Consider the following 26,751-nt stretch of genomic DNA (forward strand, 5'->3'; position numbering starts at 1 on the left):
GGGGGCCACCTCTGCGGCCGAGCGGGGACACTCCGTGCAAGGCGACCGCCCGCCCTAAACCCAGGCACCTTTCAACTCGTTAGAAACCCCCAGTTGCAGGTACATGTGGTTAATATTAGGCCCAAAATAACCTTTTTTTTTCATCTCAAACTGGGGCGGTTGCCGCGGCTTTTGAGCACTGGTAAAGGCAGTTAGTTGGCTGCGGAGCCTGGATTTAATTTTGCTGGTAATCCAAAAATAAGTGCTTGCATATTTCTTATTAGCTTAATGCGCAGCGATCCACATCGGCACAAGCTAAGCCAAATTAATTTCCCTAAAATAATTTTAAAACTTGCCTCTTCACAGAAATTCTTTCAAAACAGGGTAATTTTCTATCACTCAGGAGCCACACTTGGTTTTTTCTCCCCTCTTTGTGTTTGAGAACACTTTGGAGCCTTCGTGCAGGTTTTGTGTGCTATTTCACAGCTCAGGCTTTCGGCTGGTGACCCTTAAGGAGTGCTAATGAAGTCGAATACTAGTGTTTAATCCTCTTCAGAAATACTAACATGCCCATCATCCAAAACAGCCTCCAAATAATTGCCATTGGGCCCGATCCAACGCCTAGTGAAGTCTTTCAGTCACTTAGCTGAAAACTAAGTTCATCTGCTCATTTAGTAAATTGCTAGCCTTTATAGAGCATCAACTCCACAAGGCCTTTTGTCGCTTCCCTCCCTCCCTCCCAACCCCTGGTTAAATTCCTCCGCAGATAATAAAAGACAGCGGCACACCTTCGATTACATCTTCCGTAATCACAGTCGTGGAAATTTCATTAGACAGATGCATAAATGTTACAAGTAGCACTAAAGGGCTCTTTTGCATCTTTCTGTTTACATCTAAAAGACATTCTTTATTCTTTAAGAAAAGTATAATTCAGTTGTCAGAAATGTCATCCTGCCTCAGAATTAATCATGACTTCAGGTATTAAAATAAAAACTCAGACACAGTCGATGTACTTGTTTATTCCCTTCTGACTGTGGCACAGCGAAGGCATCTCCTACCCCGGCGCTGTGATTTTGAGGCACGTTTCCATCCTCAAAGACAAAGGTCCCCGATAGGACTTAATTTGCTGAGCTACTTTCCAGTAATGTTACCGCGCTGACCAAATGGAGCCTGACCTGAACCTCCTCCATCCAGCGTGCCTTTTATCAGCTAAAGTTAAGGCCAATAGAGATTAACAGGAAAGCCTGATAAGACTGTTTTCTCTCCTCCTATGAGCTTCTAATGGTGTATACAGATGGCAAGGTTTTAAAGAATGGAATGAACGCTTATTTAGGCCTGTAAAAAATCACAGACAACAGAAACACCCCCACACACGCACACACTTTCCGTCTTACTAACCCTTTTTCTTCAATCAGGCCACTCTTCAGGGAAACCAAATTGCTTTTTCGTTTTTTGTTTAAAACCCAACCACTTTTATTATTTACATCTGGTGGTCCCCTTATTTATGTCCCTCTCCACTTCCCTGCACACACACCCCAGCTCACAGGGCTGCGAAGCATTATGGGCCTTGGCTCTCAGCGGGAGAACTCGACACTGTCTTCAAACAAATAATTAAGGGGAAGGTTAAAGGTTCACCCAGAGGTCATATCTTTGGATACTCCTCAGAAAGTTTACGTTAGTAAAAAATGGGTGCCCTCTGAAGTGTTCTTTCAATGGGCTCACACAACAAGGCAGAGCATTAAGAAAATTCTAAGTCCTGAAGCGTTTCAGGTGACAACTGCTTTACCTCCCTGAGCATGCAGATTGGGATACTCCACTCCAGCCTCACATAGCTGACAGCCACCACAGAGTAAGACTTTTGGGACAGGTGCTGAAAACCCAGTCTTTTCCTGCCATTCACTCCCAAAAGAGCTTGGCCTGATTTTATTCCACTGATGTGAATAAAGCCATCCTTTCACTGTGAACTCTGCATAGAGGCAATTCACCAGATGTTTTGGAAATGGAAATTAAAGCTCTAATAGTGAGTGACCAGATTTGTTTCCACACACACAAAAAAATAGTTAAAAAACTGATTTGTGCAGTAAAACTTGCAAAAAATAGCGCTTGGTTTTGATTTCTGATTTCATTATTTCTCCATTTTTCTTTTGCACGTATGCATAACTGCAGGTGCAAATGATGTCCTCTAGACCAGCAACACTTTGTCTGAAGAGAAGATACACTGTCATACACTTAGAAAGATACAGGAGCACAGAGGTTTTTAGGCATGCAGATCTTTTTGAAATTCCATCTCTATGGCTCCTCTGAAAAATCCTGTCCATATACGGCATCAGTTATACCCCCTCAATGGGTATGTCTGAAAAATTACATATGAAATTATTTGTATTTGCAAAATTGCAGGTGCAAAACAGGCACACATTTCAGGTGCAGCTAAAAATCAGATCCTAGTTTCATTAGCAGTAGCTACATCACTTAATGCATCAGCACAATTGGTAGACAAGGGCACAGAACACAGTGTTTGTGGATTTTTATTTATTCTTTATACTGCCCCATAAATATGCAGAGTGCATAATAGAGACATAGAAACCACAGTCCCTGCCCTAGCCCTTACATTTTTTGAGGGCTTTTTTTGAATCCTTCAGGGAGCCATCTCCAGGGCCAAAGTAAAGCAAAATACAGTCTTTTGCACAGCACTTCAGTTCATGCGTTGCAGAAACACCGTGACGTTATTTTGGCACAAATGTCTCCAAAAGACACTAAGAGACAGGTGAAAAAGAGAACCCCAATGTCACTATTTCCAGCATCATTTGGAACCCTATAAAAGAAGAATTCACAGCTCTGCCCCTGATGCTAATTCCCTGCCATGCTTATACCCTTCATCCAGGGGCCAAAGATTGGATGGCCTGAAAAGATGAGTAAAATCTATCAACACGACTTTCTTTGTTACTCTTCTGTTAATAGTACTTCATATCATTTGGATGATAGCAGCAGTTAGATGACCCAATGAAGCTCAGTCTTACTCCACTCCATGCCCCACAAGCACACGGTCCAAGAGAACTTGGGGTATGCACAGACAGACTCCAGGCAGAGCCTGGGGCAGAGGAGAGACACCTTCTCCCTGTTTGTGAAGGGTAACTGAGACAGAAGGAGATTAAGTGACAAGGCCAAAGTCATACAAGAGATCTTTGGCAGAGCTACACACCCAACATAGATTTTCTCAGTCCTCTTTCAGCGCTCCTACAATCTGCTATCCATATGCTATCTTTCCTTTGTTCCCCCAGCTTAGCAGCCAGGCACACTGGCAGGGGACTGCAGAGAGAGCTCACATTGCCACTGTTTGTGCCTTACCTGCTGTGTAGATAAAGAGGGGTCATCAGCCTCCAGGGCTGTGAGGCAATACCTTCACAAACTCTACATTCATATGGTACTTGGTCCTCGTTCCAGAATGATAAATGAGGTGTGTAATGTTGAGAAATACATGTCATTGACATAGTACGTTTAATGAAAATCTCACTTCCAGCATTTTGCAAATGACAGATTACTCACCTCGCTTATTCAAACAATAGCCATTTGAATTAAAAGGAGGGGTTTTGCATCTTGTGTTTTTCTTTAATTGCTACCGAAAGCAGCCATATGTATTTCCTATAGTGAGAGCCTGTCTTTCTCACACAAGTAGTTCTGGTAACTTTTGTGGGGCAATTTATGAAAGCACAATGAACAAGATTTGGCTCAAAATGCACAACAAAATGGACTTTTAAAAGCAGTAATTTAATTTTTATCTGCTTCCAGCAAAAAACAGTAGAGCAGTAAAGGTATACTAGTGAATATGCAGCGTAGTCTGGTGATTTGGTAGCCCTACTCCTAATTGGTTGCTACCGTTGCTAATTAGCATGACAATATAATCTAAATATATGCATTTAATTGAATCTCTCCAAATAGAGCCTTGGTTTTCTTTGTCCAAAATGAACTGTATTCTGTATTTTATAGGAAGTCCTGTAATTAATTTTCTTTATATATTTATCATATTATATCTCAAGTCATATAAAATGATGCTAAATTCACATTTACATAATATATTTTATTTTTATAGATAACAACACAGAAAGATATTTCTGCAAAGTGCAAAAGAGATTAAGTAGCAAATAGAGATCTTTCTTAGTCTGCTTGTTCAAATCTGTTACATTAAAAAAAAATTTGTTGTTGTTGCCACTGTCTTTTTTAGACAGTGCGTCTTTTTTAGTGGTACGTGTGTTTCAAAACACTGTGACCACTCATTAACAGAATCTGAGTAAGATTAGTTCTTGAAATGAACTGTTAGTGGCTGTACTGGTTAGTAATCAGAATCAGAAATATCTCCAGCCTTATTGTACGGCTATCATGGAAAATTCACTTTAAGTATGTAGGGTCACAACATGTCTCAGGAAGATGAAGTGCATGGAAGCTTAGGAAACTACACTTCATCCCCAACTTGGGGTCTAATCTGAACTGAAGCAGAGAGTAGTATTTAACTCCAGTCACTTGTCGATGTGTCTAATATCTTCTGTGAGATGAACTGGTGCAAAACTGAATCACTCTCCTGCAGCAGAGGAAAGAAACTCCTTCTGAGAAACTGAGGAACAACACGGAGCCACCATGTACAACTCAAAACTTTTCAGTATCAGTCTTCAATCTCAATTTCTACTTAAAATATCCATCCAGAAAACAAGGTGTTAAAATATTGCATTTATTTAACAAACTAGCCACTGCATGTTGCAATGGGTACTCTATTATTTATGTGAAAAACAGAGAAATAAACAAATTTGTGAGACAAGTTCACAATCAGTTCTCTGAAAGGATTAATGACAAGGAAAGTTTTGACTCAATTTAGATTTTAGCGCAAGAAGACACTTCTGCTCTTTTGTTTTAAAAGAACAAAGATACTGAACGAACACCATCAGAGGCTTAGTTATAGAAATGGTAAAAATAAAAGTAACAACAATAACAATAATGTAGGGTTAAAATTGTGTATTTTCTGTCATGTGAATATAAAGCCTAATTTTCAAAATTTTTAGATACCCAGAGGAAGAGACTAGCAAGATTTTTCAAAAACCTGCCAAATGTAAATGAGAAGTTTGGCTTTTATTAAACGTAGGTAAATAGGAGCTGAGCTTGATAAATAAATGGGGTTTAAGCACCTGCCTCAATATTTTGCTGAGTCAGACCCTAAGAATGCATTCTAAAAAATAATCCAAATGTTTTCACCTTGGATGGGAAAGTAAATCTTTGCCCAAATGGTATTTCAGTATTTGGACTATGAACATGTCAGTGTTTAGCTCAAGAGTACACACTACACTGACCCCTTGTTGCCCAAGAATGCCCTAATTTGGAAGGGAAAATAGCCAATGAAATATTATATCTAATTCACAAAAAATGTTTTCATAAGTAACCTAGAAAATTGCTTCTTTCCCAGGCTGAAAGAATTATTTCAGAAGTCTTGAGCAGATCAGAGCAGTCTGAAAGAATGCATTAGAAAAGACTAATTTGCAGAAACACTTTTATCAATATACACCCTCCCCGCCTTTCCAGCAGTCTTTGTCTATCACCCAAACTTTTATCTGAGCAAGTAAAACCTAATTATCTTAGTTTATTTAACTTCTCCCTCCAATATGTATTCTAAACTGACAGAATTAGGTTTAAGTGTCCTTCAGTATGTGTGTGTACAAAAATAGTTGAAAAAGCCCTTGTTTATGCTTCACTGAATCTATGCCGCACCTGGTTACCAACTCTTATTTGCAGCATTCCTTATAGGAAATTTAAAAAGCTGAGTTAGTCACCTGGAAATGAGCCATCTAAATAAAGCTTCCCTAAGTCATGAATATTGAGAAATGGAATCACTTACACCGTTGGTTTTGAGAGGGAGAGGGAGGGACAGGCAGGTTTATTCCCTGACAAAACTCCACATAGTTTTGGACAGCCTTGTTAGAGAAGGGGGGGCGGGGGCTGTTTAAACTGACTTTCTTAAGCCAATTTAGACATCTCACATCTGTCAAAGGTGTGATTCAGAGGACATAAGTCAGCAGCCACGTTTGGTGAAAGCTCCAGAAGATGACAGAGAGCAACTACGCTGGGTGCCTGAGGCAGCCCGAGGCAGGCGCTAACCGTCCTGAGGACCTCTGCCGCATCTTGTATGTTTACGTTGGAGCTCCTAAACGTGCATTGCGCCACTCAGAGCTGCCAATTGTTGGAAATCATGAATTTGCCTGTCCCATAACTGTGAGGCTGTCCTAAAAAATCGGAAATTTAAACAGCACTCTTCTTGGTGTTTACTTTGTGAGATTTTTCAGTCATTGCGCCACATTTTTAAACAGCGCTTCTCAGCCACAAAATCTAGAAACTTACATGAAAAGATTCCCACGTAACCATAGTCTCCTGGAGCCAGGACCTCGAGTTAACATGAAATAACTTGAGCCTTGCGATAAAATCATGAGAATTGGCAAGACGGGCATCTATTCACCTCAGAGAAAATCTGCCTCGTTAAACACATAACTCTTGGTTACCAGGTTACTACCTCTTGGGAGCGCGGGGCAATGCTTTGGCTCTGCCAAGGGAGGACCTGGTGCCTCACGGGGCGCACCCGCACTGCAGCCCAAGCCCCAGGGAGCTGCCCTGCCTTTGCACCTGAGACGGGGGCTTCTGTTGGGACCCCTTCCCTACAATGAAGGCAGACATCCAGGAGGCCCCAGGCACAGCCAGGGTGCCCTGGTTCTCCCCATCAACCCGGAGGCCCCATGGCCACCTGGCTCCCCTGCCGGCCCCGTGCCTCGCAGCTTCCACCGGCCTCGCCACCACCCCAGGGCCGTGCGGGCCCAGCGCCAAGGCCCAAGCCAGCCTGCGCTTGGGGTCGGTGCCCGGTAACGCCGGCAAGGCAAGAGCTGCCGCTCCCTGCTGCAAAACCGAGCTCGCCCCGAGCCCCAGCCTGCGGTGGCCCCAGGTGAGGCCTCCCGCTGTGCAGCAGGGCGCCATGAGGTGGGGCCAGAGCACCGCTGCCGGCCGGGGGTGCCGCTGCCCCCGGGGCTCCAGGTAGCCCTGCGGCCGCGCTGGAGCGTTCCGCGGGGCGAGCGGGGGGACTGCGCCGCGCTGGGCAGCCGGGGCGCCGCGGGGCGCCGCTGCGAAGGAGAGCGGGCGAGAGCGGGTCCGGCTGGCGGGCTGCGGGGGGCCAGGCGCCGCTGCCCCGCGCCCGCCCGGGCCGCGGGTGGACACGGCCCCCGCGGAGCCCCGGGGAAGGCAGTGCAGCGCCGCGTTCCCGCCGGGCGCCTGGCGGCAGCGGCGCCTGGCAGCGCGGCCAGGCACACCTGCAGCCGCCCAGCGCCCACCGGCCCGGCTGGTTCTCTTTCCTGAGCGCCATCAGGTTATTCATAGACGGCTGTTCATCATGCACCGTAAAAATGATCTTTTAAAGATACTTGAAAGGAAGGGAGGAGACAAACAGACATCCTTAGCTATTCATACCTTCAGATAAAATGCAAAGTCAATAGACATAAGCTGTAGTATATAACCTCATCCCATACTTGATTTATGGCAGATGGGAATCAACTAGAAACCGAATCACTTTGAAATTTTTACTACGGACATTAAAATTCCAGGTTTGTATACATACGTCTTGCGGAGATGCTAAATACAATTTTAGCTAATTTGGCATGCACTTTGATTTGCTAGCACTTAGACATCCATGTTAAAGGTAGATAACAGATCTCCTATAAAATTTTAAGCAACTCATGCATTTAAAGATGTGTTAATTTATCATCTTAAACTCATAGGAAAAGATTTTCAAAACCGATGAGGGTCCAGCAGTCTTGAAAACACAAGCAGCTTATCCAACTTCTTACACAGGAGTTGAGGGGTCTCAAGTAACTTTCTTTTTTTTAAAGTGTAGTTTTCAAATAATATCACACTGAAGTATTTTTCACATCTTATTAACTGTTTCATATTATTTTTTTTTAGCCGATTCTAAATCGGCCCAAAAAGGAGAGTTGTCAACAAATTCAACATCTGTTCAACTTCCCTGATCAAATTAGTTTAAGGCACTAATTCTCCTTCTTACTTTTCAGTGGAAACTACCTAAGTAGCAACTTGCCAAAAATGCAGAAAGGTGTTTAGCAATTACGTACTGGGTATATTTGAAGAGATCAAGGTGCACTCACATGTCCTGTGCTATGGATATCTCTGATTAGCTTGTCATCTGCTCTGAAGAAGATGTAGCCCAACTCTCCTATACTATGTAACAGGCCAGCTGTTAGCTGTCTGTCAAGCACCTAAAGTGGACAAGTAGTCCAGGAGCAAAAATGTCACTCCTTTGATCTGGCAAGGAGCAGCTGCTGATTTATAGAGTAGGACTTTGTTCTTCCGTTCTATTTTACTTTCTTTCCTAAGGCAGAACCACAAAATCCAGCAGAAAAAAAAAAAAAGTGCCGTTCTCTGCAACATCAACAAGCTCTGACAACTGCAACAGGGTTTTTCTTGGCCCTAACAAAGCTCTCAGGCATCTCCTTTGACGCTCACCTTTTTTTTTTTCCTTCTTCTTTTTGCAATGCGGTAGTTATTGTTTAATTCAGCTTCTGTAAATGGAATGGACTGTGGCCAGCAAGCCTGGGGCATAAACACACCTGTATGAAAGAAGCCTTATTGTAGCAACCATCTACAACCAACCTGCACATGCACTACCAGTTCGTGAGTTCAGAAGGAATGTTCCATTTTCTCTGACAGTAAATTTTGCCTTAAGATAACAATTTTTTTGTACCCACTGTCCTGTCTTGACCATGAAGCTTGTACACTTTTTCATTGTTATTAAAATGTGAAGGAAAAAAAAATATTTATTTTTCTACCTGTCAACCAGTGGACCTCAGGAAATTGGATCCAAAGAGCCCACTTTAAAAAAACCACAGCCAAAATATATTTATAGAAACACACTACTGAAAGTTTGAGAACTACTGATCCTAAAGATGCCTGCTCTGTTTCAGAGATGGTGATGCAGTTGCAGCCACCTCCAGCTTATACAGATTCTCCTAAAAAAAAAAACATTTTGCAAAACAAGTACTCAGTAAGAAACAGCATTTTATGCAACTAACCAGACTGCGGCACTGCCAGCCCTGAGTCAATGCTCCATTCAGTTCTCTTAGACTCAGAAGGTGCTGAGCAGATTCTGTGAGGTGATCAGTCACTTCATGGGCTGTTAAATTCCTGCCTCACCCATTGGAATAGCAAGGGAGTTTTCCTTTCCTTTCTGATCTGTTTTCAAGTTTATTAGCTAAAAACCCAAACCTATAGGCCACAAGAAAAGGCTGCAGTATAACACTGCTGAGAGGGAGAGGAGTGTCTTGTGTGTTTATGGATGGGGAAGGGAACCACACAGCAAGCTGTGTATTTGACCCTGGTATCTGTCTATACACATGCTGTGTTCACACTTCTTTATACTGTAACTTTAAAAACAGACAAAAAGGATTACAAAAACGAAGACGGGAAGAGGTGAGGGTGGTGGGGGCGACATCATGACTACAAGATCTTTTGCATGTATGTTAGCTTGTGGAAATAAATAAGAACTATTACAGCCTGGGCCCTAAGGGAGGCAGGAAAATGATGATGTACAGGATAGTATAAAATGATATATTAAAAACCATGCTGTCAGTGGAACAATAGAATATTAAGCAAAAGTCCACAATAATTGGCAGATATTTAGCTGCAGACATCTTTCTCTGGTTGGTGGGAACTAAAGTATACGTGAGAGGAAAGAGAACTAGTTCGGCAATTAGAAGTAATGGGCATAAATATTACACTATGTATAAATACACACCCCTCTCCCATGTTATAGCTCTTATCCAGATACACCTAATCACCTCTCAGGAAGTCATACCTACATGCTGGTATCCTTTGCGATTTGCACTGGTTACTGGAGATTCTGCTTATGTAAATCTTCTTTTTCTGTGTAGATGCAGAATAATGTTCATTTTTTCCCTTTAATTATTCCAGTACCGGTGGCAAGACTTTATCAGACCAGAGGGTCTTATGGCTTAGTAGCTACAGACAAGTCAACACCACAGACGCCACGAGACCACAGCCTGCCATGCTGTGGAATACATGCTCCACAGTGACTGAAGGTATTAGCAGCACAAGTGTGGGACAGCTACATTATTTAAGAGTGCTAAAAAAAAGGAGGCAATTATACAGATTTTCCCAGTGTCATACTAGTGAAGCTTTTACTCAGTCTCATCCCATTCTGTGTTCTATCTTTCCCACATGAATCAGGGGGAAATGCTCTAAAAGCATTTTTGAGAGTTCGTTACTGTATGAATTTGTTTCATGTATCCTTGTGTCTTTGTTCCTGTAAGCCAAACTGGTTTGGAATCATGGAATGGAAAAATTAAAGCCTCCGTAGAGCTGTTTCCTCAGCCTATCCGTCCATATCCTAGGCTCCCATACTTTCTGACCAGTGTTTCATCTCCCCCAGGGCTCAGCTCTTGTTCCCCAGCCTACCTTGCTGGCTCACCAGAGATAATTGCAAAGTACAGCTGGCAAGTCAGCGATAAAGCTTGCTGGTGCTCTGCAGGGGTCCTAGATGGCCAGTTATGCTATGATTGAGAACATATATGTGAATGTTACACCATTTCTTTTCTCTCTGCTGTTTTCATACTTCTGAACAAGTTAAGGATGGAAACTGGAAAGGTTTGCACTTTCTGAAGCACCTGAAAAGTTGAGTTCCCCTGATTTCAGTACTCAGCTGGCTCATGGGCAGGGCAGAGCAGAGCACTGGAGGAGACGCTGTGCTCAAGTGCGCCACGTTTCAGTTATTGTTGGCTCCCCAGGTAAGAAGGATATTAATGTATTTGTTGTTTCTTCTGTTAAAGGACAGGTAGCTGGAGAAGTCTCTCTTAATGTTGTCACTGCCACTTAAATATCTCATGTGAAAATTAAATCATACCACAAAAAGAAATTTGAAACTGAGCACATGTTTCCTCAATGAAAACTGGCCAGTTCTGTAATGTGTTCCACTTCCACTATCCCATATTTTGCATACAATTGAGATATCTATTATGAAATTAAATCCAATCTATATAACCTATCTAATATTTATCTTTCTTTATGAGAGCAGTTTGGAAACTCTGTGTGTGATCTCACATAATTTTAATAACTGGTTGCTGATGGATTTCAATATTAACTCTGACTGTTCTGACTGGTCGGGTGTTGAGGCTTAATTTTCAGGAGAATTTCACTAATTGTTCCTGCACTGCGTAGGGGTGAAGGCATCTAAGAATATGTGTATAAACCTGCATTTTAGCCCACAAAACTGGTAATTGCAGGGCCATATCCAACAATGCTGATCACTTCAGCCTTGTCTAGTAAAGCACTCAGATGTGTAAGGAAAATTTTCAAAATTACCGAGTCCTACCTATTATCAAAATCATCATAGGCCCTGTAAAGCTAATCCTAATGCTCAGTGAAATTCTGAGTTACAAGGCAATATCAGCAGAGGAATGTTGATTCTAGTGTGTAAATTGTAGGTGATCTGCTCCCAAGGAAATTTCTCTCTGGTTCCATGTTCCAGAAATCACCAGAGGATGGACTTAGATACCTAACTACATTTAAAAAAAAAAAAAAAAAGGGGGGGGGGGGGGAAAAGAAAAACACTGAAAATGCCTGAATTATGTAGGCATGTAGTTTTCTACTTTTTAACACCCCATCCCATCATGATTTTTGCTGCTGTCTATATGCATATTCTAACAGTGAGTTACTTTCTGCTGTAATCACGTGCTATCTCTGACCCCATCCCATCATGATTTTTGCTGCTGTCTATATGCATATTCTAACAGTGAGTTACTTTCTGCTGTAATCACGTGCTATCTCTGAGTTAGAGGAAGACACTTATGTCCAGTCAGAATTCCTGAGGATCTTTTTAGTGAGACAGACATCTTAGGACAGATCTGTTCTTATAACAACACAGATAAAGATCTCTTTTCTTGATAGCTGACACCATAATTATTTGACTATTTATCTGGAAAGAAGGAGATCAAGTTTTGCCACCCTACCCTGCTTGATTTGGAACAAAGACTTGAGCATAGGTCCATCACATCCTAAAAGAATATCTGAATCACCCAGGTATTCAGTACAGCAAACAAAGCCCTTTCAGTTCTCATTCTGAAGATGTTCCACCTGAAGTAAGTAATTATACAGTCATAATTAATCAGCAGTTAAATCTCACACCTCTGAAGTTGGAGTCCTAACCAAGAGGCTGTACAGTCAAGCCCTTGTTCTTATTTAATTTTGTTCTACTGACTAGTCGTTACATACACAACAGAACTGGCAGTCAGAACAAAAAAGGCATGATACTGAAGGAGAGTAAAGATGGAGCATTATGTTCAATAGCCCATTGATTGGGAAACTCAACTCACTTGGAACAGTTAAGACATTGATTTAAATCAAGATGAAGAGAAGACCTGCAAACATATATCCTGTTAAACAACTGAATTTTCTAGCCAATGAGCCATTGAGTATAGCATTCCCTCTACCCCGTTTGCCTCTTTTGTGTAAAGCTTGGTATGGCGATGTATGACAAGAGCTTTGGCTGCATTTGGCCCCCGGGGAGATACACTGAGGCAAGGCTGACTGTCACTCTGGAACATGTTCGTGTCTGTTTACCACCATATATGTATTTGTGTTTCTACTCCTCTGTCCTGGAGGTCCTTTCTACATAAAATAACCACGGGCAGGGCAATATCTCACTTTTCGATACTGCTAGGGTTACAGTTCCAAGTTTCTCAATTATATCCCATTCTAAGCAGTTTTGTGCATGTGTATGCTCATCAATGGAAACAAGCATATGTTTCTTTTTAGAAACTTTTTAGACATCTCAAAACCGGGAAGAAGCTAGGTGATAGTGCTGGAAAATTCAGTGATGGCTAAAGATCAAGGTTAGCTTAACTTAAAGATTGCAGTGTTTGTGCTTGAAACCCATATGCAACCCAAATGATATATATATCTGACAGATACATGTATATTCATGAGGAATTATTTTGTAAAATATGCCACAGATATTTTATTGTGGCTTAATTGATTTATAAGCCAATATTATACTTTCATAAGAAGTTCAAGCCAAATTTTAGAACATCTCTAACCAACTTTTGAAAGAAACAGAAAATTTAAGGTCAATAGAAACATTACGTAAAACAGCAACAAAAAAAAGCCTGTAAAATCAGAAAAATATGCCTCAAATTCATAGGCAGCATCTTCAACTGAAGTAGTTCAGCATTGTGCTTGTGTGCATAAGAATTTAAAAATAAATTTGGTCTGAAATTAACTATACATAGAATAAAAACAGTGTTTTCATTCTAATTCAGTGTCCAAACTGAAGAAAACATAAGTAGATAAATCAGTAGTTAGAAGACGGAAAGTTATTCTTTGTTTTTCACTTTGAATTATTTAAATCATCAAAGGCATATACATTCCTAAGAACAATGTACATTTTTAATGTGACTGTGCAAGGCTTGTATTATTTAATATTTTTGAAATCAAGTATGCCTTTATACATCTAAACTTGTGCCCATGTAATACAGAAAAATAAAAGCAATAAATGCAGACACCCATTCAGGTGAACTAGTAAAGGAGGGCTAGTTTCCATTTCCTTTTTGTGATTCTTCCCCAGCTGTTACATTCAGTCTTTCCAATGTGACTATATTATCATCCACAAAATTTTTAGCATCATTGCAATCATAAAAGATATACTTTATATCTTTATAAATCACATGAGGCTTAGCAGACCCTAGTAATGCCACATCTGCTTTAATCCTAGTAAATTCTAGCCTAAGATGACATAGCCTGTGGTATCTCACCTGAGTTCTCAGAGACATTTCAGGAAATGCATCAGCTCTGTGAGTCAGTAAAATAAATACAAACAAATACAGTGGTCAATAGCCAAAGAAAAATTTAGCACTTTAAATGGATTTTGACAGAAGCCTGAGTTGAAAAATCCAGTTGTATTTTATGTATGTCCTTTAACCACCAATAAATTCTGCTGAGATGAGTGGTCCAATTAGCTGCCTAATTTTGATGCCTGATACATATGTTCACAGTAAAAAAAAAAATCTGCATCTGGAGGACCGGTCTTCCTTTGGTCCAAGAAACTAACATCTACAAAACAACAAATATGAAAACATCATCGTGTGAAATTCCACATCCTAATTTGAAACAAAAATCTCACCGTTCCAAGTACCTCATTGCTAGGACAAATTTGATGCAAAGATGTGCAGCTAAGATGGGTGCCTACACTTCATTTTCAGGTGTAGTAAATACAGGTAAAAAATTAGTAAGTGAAAATTTTTGTAGGCATGTTTTGCATCCAATCTGAAAACAACCATTTCATCCTTCTGGTGAATTTATCCCAAGTGCTACCTAGATCATGCTCTGGTTTTCCAATATAGCACACTTCTATAATAACTGGCTAAGCATGCCATACAGTATTAATCTTCCTCATGAACTCAGTCCCAAACCAGTTTCCATGGAGAGAAATTAAGAGGTATGTACAGGCAAGGGAGAAAATATATGGCTAGCCAATGATACAGAAAGGCTTTTTAGATAGGAGCTGTGGTAGAGGAAAAATTTTTCAACTCAAATTGCAGAACTGAGGGGAGGGCAGCATTAGACAGAGAGCAGAGTAGAGAATATGGGCGTGGGGGGCGGCGGGAAGACATCTATGTTGAAGTAGGTTTTGGCATTGTTTTAAAATTTTGTACAATTTTGAAATTAGTCCGGAAAAAGGTGGTGAAAGGCTGCTGAAGTGCCTAAAGTAGGAGATGATTTTGATGTGTGTGAGAGAAGGAAGCATGAGCATTTGACACATTAGAGGGGGGGGTGAAGAACTGGGACTTAGAGTCCTGAGAGAAGAGGACTGCAATAGCCAAGGTGAGAAGAGATGAAGGCAGAAGCAAAAGAGACATATTGTTGAAGTGGAAAAAAGAAGAGAGGCAGACACTGGAGGTGTGAGAGAAAGAGCAACGCTAGGAAATGCATGTGGATTTTAGGCTGTGGGAATAAATGTGTGAGGAGTCCTAGAGGAGCATAGAGGAGAAAAACTTTTATTTAAGAACGTCTGAAAGAGTAATGTTGCTCTGGATTCACTGTCAGTTTTGTTTGCCAGGTTATAAACCCATCTGTATAAAATGATACTATCTAAAATGCGAACTTCTTTAAAACAATGCTCTGTTTATTGTAATAGTTTGTTAGCCAAGCAATCTCTGCAGTAGCTGCAGCTGCGGCTTGTTCCATCTCATCAGTAATTTAAACTCTCTTACAGTCATTAGTGTGAAGCTTTTCACAGTATTTTAAAACAATAAATATACTTTCCTCCCAGTTCTTGAGTTCTGTTTTGTTTGAATGGACTGTGCATCCTTTAACATCTAAATAATTTGCCCTGAGAAACATCACAGCATAGCTACACTTTGGAACAGAAGATGCAAATATGGTTCTGATAAAACTGTTTATTTAAAAAGACCAAACAATGTAGCTTTGAACAGTTCATGATTATCTATAATCAGTACCTTTCTCCATAGTATAGTCCAAAGATCCAAGACCTGAAATGGTGTGCATCTGTGTGAGAGGGTGGCCACTACATCTCATGAGTTGTTTAATCCTCACTATTGAGTGTGGAGCACCGAGCAGGCTTTTACTTATGGATGCTTTAAACAGTGCTTGCCTGCTCTATGACTTTCCAAAAGACCCCAGGATGAGGTTAGCACGATAAAGAGCTTGATTTCTCTAAGCAGCAGTCATTCAGTCTGACAGCACGCATTCATTTACTGGAGACTAAACAAAAAATACAAAAAAAAAAGAAAAAACCAAAAAGACTCAACTGTTGGACTTACTGACTCCTGAAAGGCAGCTACACTGTCATTGCCACCAAGCGCATACAACCTGAGCTTGATGTTGGCCTACTTAAAATTACTGTTTGTTAGGAAGTGTTGGCAAAGCAATTTATAAAATGATGGGGTAAAAGTAGGAGAAGCCCCATTAAAAGCTTTTTCTTTTTTTTAAACGAGAATGAACACAGTAGGACTCTTTGAGCTTGATCCACATTACCTTTGTACATTTGTCTTTATTAACATCTATTAACTGATTAGATTTCCCTTAGAAGTAATTGTGCATTGTTAGATAATTGTATTGTTGTGGCTTCTTATCGAGGAAAGGTGTTACATCCAAACACTTTAGATAGATAAAAGCAGATGGATGCATCTGTCTGTCCATTCATCTGTCCACTCAAGAAGCCTTTGGGTATTTTAAAGAATTTAAAGCAGTGGTGCAAGTCATTAAAAAAAAAGAGAGCATTTTTAAGAAGGAAAATACACTTAATTAAATAGAGGTCAAAATTATTTTATTGTCAACATCCACAATATCTGTGATACAGTGATGTTGTGTAACTGTTCCTATGGAATCCTAGTTCTCAGAACCGTAATGAGTTGCTACTAGAAAAAGCAGGAACATATTATTAGTATCCCCACAGAGTTATCTTCTAAATTATTTATACTTGCAACACTTTCACATAATGGCAGTTTTAAACTCAAGCAAACAAAGCAAACCACACAATAAAGAGAGGGGAAGAGAACTGTACAGAAACCCTTTCTGAATGCATGTAGTTAGAAAGGTGAGTCAAACAAACTAATCAGATTTTGTTTCCTGCTCAAATCCTCATGAGGTTTGCAATAGACAGCATCAAAGCTTTTTGGGGTTGTGTCACCTTGATAAAGGATTGAACAGCACTGCATGTGTTTTATCTCTCACATCTAAAATGTGAAGGAATGCAACTTTATTTGTCTGGTGCAAGTTTGCTTATTGTCTTTGAAATTCCACAGCGGACCCTGCACAAAAAGCTGAGCTATCAGAAGGGTGCAAATAACACCAGAGCCTTGTGTTACGCTTATGTTCATCCCCTAGGCTATGGTGCTAGGTTTGCACAGGAGTTGGGGGGGCAGTAGGGAGGATTGTTGTTTTTATACAAACTTAGCATTGTGAATTACTGATTCTGCTTTCTGCACTTGCTTTACGAATGCACAGTGTAATGATTAACACTTTAGGAGTCAACACTTTTCAGAAGAATTGAGATGGGATGCCTTTAAAAAAAAACAAAGAAGCCAAACCCAAGTCTGCTCAGTGCAGAGACAATTTGGGTGAAATTGAAGAGAAAATAGCTCGCAGTGAAGGCTCTAATGGTCTCCTTTGGTCTTAAACTGTTAACATTTGTGAACATATGAAGACCATCCATTAACCAGTCTATGAAGTTTCGTCTTAACCATCAAAACAAATTCCTGCTGAAATCACTGTCTTACTAACTTACTGAGCAGCTAAATTTGGTTAGTTTAAAAACAAATTTCTACCCCCCAAAAAGGAAGAAAAAACATACAGGGTTTTTTTCCCCCTGTAAAAGGAGTATGTAACTACATAGTCTCAGCTTTTGTCAGTCACAATACAAACAGGTTTTAAAAGTATCAAGTTATTCTGAGTGCCTCTTTTTCTGGGCATTTGGATTAAGGTACCCAAAAGAAGCACACAATGAAAATGGTGGCCTCATTTTAAACAAAATGACCCTTACATGTACTAAAAACCTTATTTGCCTTATGCTACTTCAGATGCACACTAGCACCCTCATTGATTACTGTGGAGTTACATTAGTTTAAAATTGGAGTAACTGAGTAGTGGATCAGGTCCTATAGTCAGACATATGTTTTCCACTAGATAATGGCTACTTATATATTTATGAATTTTAAAATGCTTTTCAATTTAACTATCATTGTTACTATGTGCAGGAAGTAAAGAAGTAAATTGCAACCAAGCTTTCAGGGGTTTATTCCCTCATGAAGCACTTGTATTGCTAGTGTCAGGGGAGGGCAACAGTATAGTGCCCTCTACATAATAAATGACACTGTTGAATATTCTTAAAGTAATGTCTGTGTGTGGGTGGTTTTAGGGACAGAGCTATTATCTGTTGGGTTTTACATTCCTAAATACTATGCCATCATTTCTTTAACCCAGCTTCATGGAAAGTTTCAAGGATATTTAAAATAGTTGGTACTCAGATCTGTTTTGTCCTGATTACTCACAGAAACAACAAGTACTTGCAGGGCAATAAACAGCTTTCAGGCAAATGCATAACTCCGATGTCAATTGGAATTATGTGCAGAGACTCAGAGCAGAAATAGTATATAGCTCTCCATTCCTGAACATGACAGTCATAATAAACCTTAACCTCGACATTCCCTGCTTTCCTCAACCACAGCTAAAAATGCTACACACAGTTATACCATCTAACGAACCAGACATTAAAAGGAAACCACAGATCTATACCAATAGATTATCAGGAAGAGAAGTGTGAATACATGCTCACTGTAATATCATCGTAGTTACGAAGAGGAAAGACCTAATACATCATCATCGTCATCCTTCTGCAAGAGTAGGGGATAATCTACTAATGGAGGTCCTACCAGCTACTAAAATAATAGCTTGTAAACTGGATAGTGCAAACATACAATGCAAAATCCTAGGGGACAGAAACTCAGGATCACCATGGTGAACCTGGAAAGAGAACGATGGATACTTATTTTACTCTTTGGTGGCAATACAAAGGAAGGACAGACTATGAATTGAAGTAGGAGGTTGGGTTTGAGTGAATTGTGTCTGCTTTCTAAATCTGTCACATACTCTCTTTATTAACATTTATAAACCAATTAACTGTAGATGGTGACTCTGATTGTGAAAAGAAGTGAGAAGGTAAGACTTGCTCTTTCAGAAGCAAGTAAGTAAAGAAAGAGTAGGAGTGAGTGGAGTTTAGAACTGACTCCTTTTCCACCCACACCTCCTCAAGCCAGAGGAAGAACCAGCATTGAAATGGTAGCAGCCTATTGCATATAGCGGTCAGTAATGAATACATATCACTGTAATGAGCAAGGAAAAGTAGGAAACTCTGCGTTTGCTATGCCTCAGAGACATATTCCATGCTCTTCCTACAGTTTTACTAATAATCAAGCCCTTAGTCTACCTGATGCTCAGTTTCCTATTGGCTTATGATATTAATAATTATTTCTTCCCCATCTCACCTCTCATTTTCCTTATGTTGTCATGATACATTTTCTATTGTTTATGAGAGAATTTGACAATGAAGGGCACAAAAATATCTACATAATAATATATCCATGCCTCTACACTGCACAGGATTTACCTTCCTCTGATTGAAATTCTGATGACGGCTGAGGGCCTGATTGCGCTGGCTACAATTACTAGAGTCTGGTTTACAATTTGTTCTGCAACTGTTATTCACATGTAACTTTTCAGAAGTCTTTCTAAGATTATTTTTTTTTATGTGGGATAATTAGCCCGATATTTAAGAATTCTAATCTCATATAAATGCTCAATCAAAACACGTATTTTCCTGTGAGCTAAAAATGCCTGGATTTCAATTTTGATTCTCAAAAGAATGTTATTGTTCCTGCAGGACGTGCAGTGGAACATAAAAGAGCATTTTACCTCACCATTTGAATTGGATGAATTTTTTTCTTCTCTTTTTTTCTTTATTTTTGAGTGTTTAATTGATTATTGTTGTTTAGGGTTTTTTTTTCTTATCATCTTTATCTTCTTCTCCTGTAAGGGTGGATTTACTGCTTTTGGAAAATCTACAAAAAGAATGTTGTCTTCATCCTGTGCTTTTGATTTCATATGTTTAATTCCTAAACAAAAAATAGACGTTTTCAATTTCAGGACCCATTCAGTTAGCACTCTCTCTTAATCGGCTACCAAAGAGGATGCCAGTTAGAATAATTCTGACTATGTGGTGTGTATTCCAAGAGCCACCAATTCACCTTTCACAAGCCACAAAACAGATGTTGGTAATTGACTTTTGGCAAGTACTGATATGAAATGGACTAGAATTCAGGGCTGAAATTGCAGATGTTTTCATATATCCTTATGCATAAGATGAACACTGTACCAAAGGGGTAGACACACAAATTGCTATGTCCTCATGACTCTGTAGGTTAATGCCTCCCTCACAACAGGGGAGGAAAGAGAAAGAATAAAAAAAATCTTACCTTTGCTGGCAGCAAGAAGAAATCCAACCCAGCAATCAGAAAGAAGAGAAAAAATTAACCACTGAAAGTGGAAGGACACCACATACAGATAAATGAGGAATTTACTGTACTTTTACTGTGTGCACAGAAATGTGGGACACCTGAAGTGTTTGGTTGTTTTTTAAATACGTTTTTGGGCAAACCTACATTTTGTGTTGAGGAAGCACAACTTAAACCAGAGCACGGTAAAATGTGGTATCGTCACTATCATGTTTGAATAGGAGTTACTACAGCCCCTGGTTTAAAACGAGAAGAATGTTGATGTAGACTTCAGAAACTGTGGCAGCAGGCAAAACTATTTTTATCTGCTTATGATCAGGAAATATGTAAGTTTCTATGCATTTTGGTTCACTTCAGCTCTATTTAGTTTTAGTTCTATTTTCATGGATTTTTTTAAAATACATTTCCTATTAAGTAAATAAACTTGAAATTCTTCCTAACAGGTGGCTCATTTGAAAACAGATCCCGTCAGCTGTCTTATGAAAGTGAAGAGCATGGAGGGGAATAGCAAAGCCATCCACTTTGGCTTCCAGTAAAAGAAGTAACCTGCTAGAGGCCAACAAAAAAAAGTGGAAGCAGTGGAAATGTCAGCATCCAGCAGTTTTCAGGGACCTAGTTCAAGGCCCATCACAGGAATAGTAAATCTGGTTTTCCCTGGTTTTGCAGTTTCTTGACATCTACAGAGTTTCTCTTTATTTACCTTGCGACAAGCAGGAGAGTCATCAGACCAATATCTCCCAAAATCTCCCAATATCATATTTTAAAGGAGATAAACTATAGGCCCTCATTACTGGGCTCTAGAGGAAAGATATAAGTAGTAAACACAATGCATCCATTTTCTTTTTCCTTTAAAAAAACCCTGTTTTATGTATTTGAAGATTATAAGTAAGCAAGCTGTTTAAAATAATCATTATTTGATTGCCATGTCATTTTCTTAACCTGCAGATTCATTGCAGAAGTGAAGCATGTATGCCAGAGCACCTTCTGATTTATTTGACACTGGTGTTATTTACTTGTTTTACAGTGCATGAAGACAAGAATCTTGGTGCCCATTTCTGACCATGCCAATGTAAGCAGAGTACTGTGATTCCACTGATACAATTCATGTTTCATGTAGCTTGCATCCCCTTAACTGACTGTTTCTTGGAAGTAAGTTGCTGGGCAAAGTCAGGGTCAGAGTGGACTATTCGGGACCAAGCATCAAGAAAACAAGGGTAGGGGTATTGCTGGAGGAGAATGTGGGAGTAATTCCCCTCTGTATTGTCTCCATGGTGGTATATCCTGCATTACTACTGTACTATAGTGCATTTAAATTAGTAAAGTCACCAAATACACTGGAGACAACTCATATGCCCCGAATTAACTGGAGTATATAGTCACAAAGTGTGGCCCTGAGGTCAATGTAAAATACCTATATCAGGTACATGTGTTGTAAATTGACTTACAGATGTCCCTGTGAGTTCACATGCTGGTGAAGAGTATTGAGGACTGTCACACCTCTGAGGTGTTACAGGTGTTACTGCAGGTATCTGCAGCCATCTGCTATTCTCCACATGTCATGACACATGAGGAAAGGAAGAGATGAACAGGAATTGCTACAGTCCTTCACCTTGGCAGCAAGGGTCCTTTCCTTCCCAGTTTGCAGGAGACTGCCATTATCTCTATGTATTGTCCTGCAAATGCTGTTTGAGTAGCTTATTACAAGTGCTATTTGAGGACTGATTTAAAATTCAGAACTGAAATCTGTGGAAGAACTCCAATGCACTTCAACAGGCTTTGAAACAGAAACATGGACAATCAGAAGGAGAGACTAAAGCAATGAAACTGCTTTGAAAAGGTGATCTTAATCTGCCAGGCCCCAACCACTGCCTCACATTACCTACATAGTGCCCCAGTGCGACTTTCTGAGAATGAAGCAGCAAAGCGTATTTATATTTAGGAGAAGAAGGTGGGATTTTTTATGTTTTTTATGTAATTTTTATGCTTTTCTACCTAACATTTTAATGCTATTTGTATGTAATTTTGTCTTGCTCTATAATATAGTCATATAAACAAAAAATATATTAGTATGAGATTCCAAAAAATACCAGCTTACCTTTATTACTTTGCTGTTTAATTACTTAATGTTTTAACACCTCTGTGGAAGCACAGAGCTCCATCTCAGACAGTCTAGTAACTGTACACTGTTCAAAAGGTGAATCCACTTGCTTACCTCACTGCTAATACTTATTGTCAGAAAGGCTGTGCAGACTGTTATAACCCTGTCAGGTGATTGAATAATTTAGGGGACAGATTTCCAAAGCTATCCATGTACCTAAACTAGACATGTGCTTTGTGGTATTTATAAAAGCCATTTGAAATTGACCCACTGTTACATGGATGCTGTCTGCAGTGAGCTTTGCGTCTCATCTGGAGCTTCTAGAAGCTGCTGTATTATCACTAGTAAGCCTACAAATTACATGTGCTGGACTAGATCTCAGAAAAAGGAAAACCAGAAATTTCTGAGTAGAGTTGTAGGAAATATTTGCAGTGAGCATAATCATATAAGACTAATACAATACTAGGCTTCAGCAGAAAAAATAAACCTCAGCCCAGGTTCACAGAGTGATTCTGGACTCATCTTTAATTTTGCATTACCATCATGTCACATTTCAAACCCAAAGGAAATATTATAGCCAAACTGATGCTCAAACCACAGCACTGCTTCTGGGTTTGTATCTTTTTTTTGGAGAGAAATAAAACTTTACATTTAAGTGGGAGTTTTGACATGTAAAAATAAACATTAAGTCCTGTGGCTGGGGAATAAAGCTCCTCCTCAGAACTGCTTTTATGCAAACATGACCCTCCAGAACCTCCGTGTGCCAAAGACTGTTGAGACTTGCTCTCCCTGATTTAGCAGTTTACTTAAGTGTGTGCCTGTCTATAAGCACATGGATAACTTCATTAACATGACTGAGAGTTAGGCAGGTGCTGTGACAGCCTAATGGAGTTAGACCTCATCTGAAGAAAGGGTCCTGAGAGTGTTTGTTCCCGAACAAGTCAGCCAACCAGTCATCTAGGGTTTTTTTTTACTGATCAGTTTTGTCTTTTGTATCGGTGGCCTTTGATTAAACTTAGCAATGGGATACTCAGCAAGACTGAAAATTTTTGGTTTTAAATAAAATTATTTTAGCTTATTATAATTAAGACCAGAGACATTCATCATGAATTTTATAAAATAGTGTTAAACCATCCATTCACCTCAACAAAAACACCCAAGGTATCTGTGAGGAAAATGACATCTACTTTTCATCCAGAAACAGATTAAAGTCTGAGAAATGAGGGATCAGAAATAAAACCAAATGTACAAGAAGCAACTGAGAAGAGGCCTTATCTGGAACTGAGCAACTGGCTTTTTCCTGAGTTTACTCCCCAGATCTGAGTCCTGAGACCTTCAAGGGATCAGCACAACCCATCTTTCCCTCCAGAAAGTGATGTTGTTCTTCTGTGCAGAAATGAACTCTGAACTCCTGTGCCTTCATTTCTCTCCCTCTTTTATATCTCCCGTTGAGTAAACTACTGGGCTTTAGTAGGCACTGAAAAGGTAAAATTGGGAGAAAGAAAGACTTGGTGGAAAATACAAATAGAGCAGTCTTGCTTCATTCAAGACCTTCATGGCCAAGAAGGCCAGTGGGACCCTGGGGGGCATTAGGGGCAGCGTGGCCAGCAGGTCGAGGGAGGTGATCCTGCCCCTCTGCTCTGCCCTGGGGCGGCCACATCTGGAGTGCTGGGCCCAGTGCTGGGAGGGTCCCAAGAGGGACAGGGAACTGCTGGGGAGGGTCCAGCAGAGGCTACGAAGATGCTGAGGGGACTGGAGCATCTCCCTGATGAGGGAAGGCTGGGAGAGCTGGGTCTGTGTAGCCTGGAGAAGAGAAGACTGAGAGGGGATCTTATCGATGGCTACAAATATCTTATGGGCAGGTGTCAAGAGGACGAGGCCAGGCTCTTTTTGGTGGTGCCCAGTGACAGGACAAGGGGCAACGGGCACAAACTGTCACACAGAAACTTCCTTCTGAATGTGAGGAAAAACTTCTTTACTTTGAGGATGACAGAGCGCTGGGACAGGCTGGCCAGAGAGGCTGTGGGGTCTCCTGCTCTGGGGACATTCAAAACCCTCCTGGACATGACTCTGTGCAACCTGCTGTAGGTGACCCTGCTTTAGCAGGGGCTTGGACTAGATGATGTCCAGAGGTCCCTTCCAACGCTGACCAGCCTGTGATTCTGTGAGTGTGTGAAAGGGTTAAGGAAGTTCCATATGGTTGTAAAGTTAATAGCAAAATCCTGATTTCTTTTTGAATATATAAAACAGAAATATTCCCAGTGTCTTCCAAAGCACTTACTGGCTGGCTTACAGGACACTGTGCCCATCAACAAAAAATTTATGCATTTTTGAAGTTCAGTGTTGTTTTTAATACGGTTTTTCCTCCATCATATTCTTCTTACACAGAGAAAATAGTCTTTATTAAACTTGCAGGCTTACAAATGAACAAGGCCAGACAATGTAAGGAGCTGTAGAAACTTTTGAGGGGTTTATTTATGATGAAACAAGCAAGTGAAACACAGCATATTTTATGTTGTCTGATAAAACATGGTGTTTAAAAAATCCTTCAAGTTGCAACATTTTGAAAACTACAATGAAAAATCAATTTCTGATAAGGCTTGCTTCAGTGATAGTCTTGGTCAATAAGAGATTTCTACTCTGCAAGTGCAATATGGAATTTTGAATTGAGAAACTCTGTGGACTGTGTTTTACATCAGTCATTGAATTTAGGTAAGGAATACAGAAGAAAAAGAAATAAATTACAGAGCCAGTAGAAAGCAAAGAATGATTGCAATCTATTTAAGGCACCAAGCACATTCTAGACTATAATTTTCCTGATTCTACATAATCTCTTTCTGCTTCCATTGGTAGTTTTTAAGATGAAACATAGAATTTTCTTGTTTCTGCCATCATTAAATTAACCCATACTCGGCAGAAGGTTAACATCAATCTCTTATGTTTTTATTTGTTTTAAGTGGTTAAAAATAAAAGCACATAAAAGTACAATCGAAATCTTCAAATTTCTCCCAGTGCTCAGTTTCACCTGGAAATTGCTCTTTTATCATTGGTAACATTGAACTAATGAGCTCACTGTTCCAATTTTATCCTCCAAATAACAAAAAAAGGAAGACAGCTGAGTTTTCAGACAGCTGTAGAAAGGTCTATCATTCTGGATTATTCACTTTTGTGTACTAGTCACTAGACATGACTGCCTCTTTGAAAATTCTGACTTGGGAAGATTTTTGCCAAGCCAGCATTCCTGATTCTTCATTGACCCACATCCTTGGATACATACACCACTTAATACAAAAGGAGTGTAAAATACTCTTGGTATACTACTTTTTTAATAGGTATAGTGGGCTTTTGTGTGCATTGAGTGGGGAGGTGATCGCACAAGGTGCAGAACATTCACAAATCAGCTTTAGTCACATCTTTTTGAGCAGAAAGATTTTACTGGAGCATATGTCCTTTAGGGATCTTCTTTAAGCACTTCTGTTCTTCATCTGCACTTATTTTTGATGCTAAGTGGCAGGAAAAGCTAATTCTACCTTTACTTTTCAGATTTTCACTTGATGTAAATCACTTTGGTTTAGTTATGCTGATTATTATTATAACATTAATTTTTGCTATTTGGAAATGTGTCTCATTGTCCTGGAAAGCACCTATTATAGCACTACATTCCCAGGGTACCTCGGTTTGAGCACCTGAGTGGCAGTAGGGAACTGAGGCTACGAAAAAGGCTGTTTTGGTGCACTTGTTGCCAAATGGAAAGGGGACAACTTCTTAAGAGTATGTTGATATTGTGCTCCCTCACACTTCATCCCAGACAACAGTATCAGCCAACTAACAGTTTAGGGCACAAAGCTACCAGATTCCCTTATTATATGACATTTCTCTAACCAGCTGCACACCTTGAATTCACGCAGTCCAGTGGAAGCAGCTTTTTAAACTTTTGAAAGTCCACATGCTGTAGCAGGCTTGAACTTCAAATCACCTTATTGTGAACTCTCCAGGGAAATGAAGTTCAGTGCAATGAACATAAGCATTGCTACCTCACAGCAGCTTGTGGTAAGACCAGTAGCAGTGATCAGCTAAAAATGTTTAAATTGTGCAGACCCACTTACTTTGCTGTGTTTATGGCAGGGATTAATTTGGCCAGTAAGTTCGGATTGTACCTGGATTTAAAAAATTTAGTAGATCTATGTTGGTTTAGAGCTGGGGCCTTAGGTTTGGGCTGAACTGTCCTATTCTAGCTCAGAAATGTAAGCAACTAAAGCAATTAATGCTGTAACTATTTTGACAGCCACAAGAGTCTGGTAAAGGTATGGTATTTTCACACCACTTTTCAAATCATCTGGCTTTCCCTACAGTTTACAAAATTACAATTGACCTGACTTCTTCTAAAATATAAGCAGGGTTGATGGGTATTATTATTTTTTGGTTTTACCAATCTGATGGATCTTGGATCTTTTTGAAAAGAAAAGCCTAAGTGGTACATAGAATTACAGTTCTTAAATAACAAATAATACTGCATAAGCCTCTCTTCCTATGTGTTTTCCTTAG

The 26,751-nt window shown here is 40.0% G+C and overlaps 1 protein-coding gene across 9 annotated transcripts in view; it reads right to left on the bottom strand.

Moving 5' to 3' along the window:
- Positions 1-26,751, bottom strand: part of MEIS2 (Meis homeobox 2) — a 175,164-nt gene that overhangs the window by 7,209 nt on the left and 141,204 nt on the right. The window lies entirely within an intron of this gene.

This window comes from Falco biarmicus, chromosome 7, assembly GCF_023638135.1.
Source record: "Falco biarmicus isolate bFalBia1 chromosome 7, bFalBia1.pri, whole genome shotgun sequence".
Taxonomy (NCBI): domain Eukaryota; kingdom Metazoa; phylum Chordata; class Aves; order Falconiformes; family Falconidae; genus Falco; species Falco biarmicus.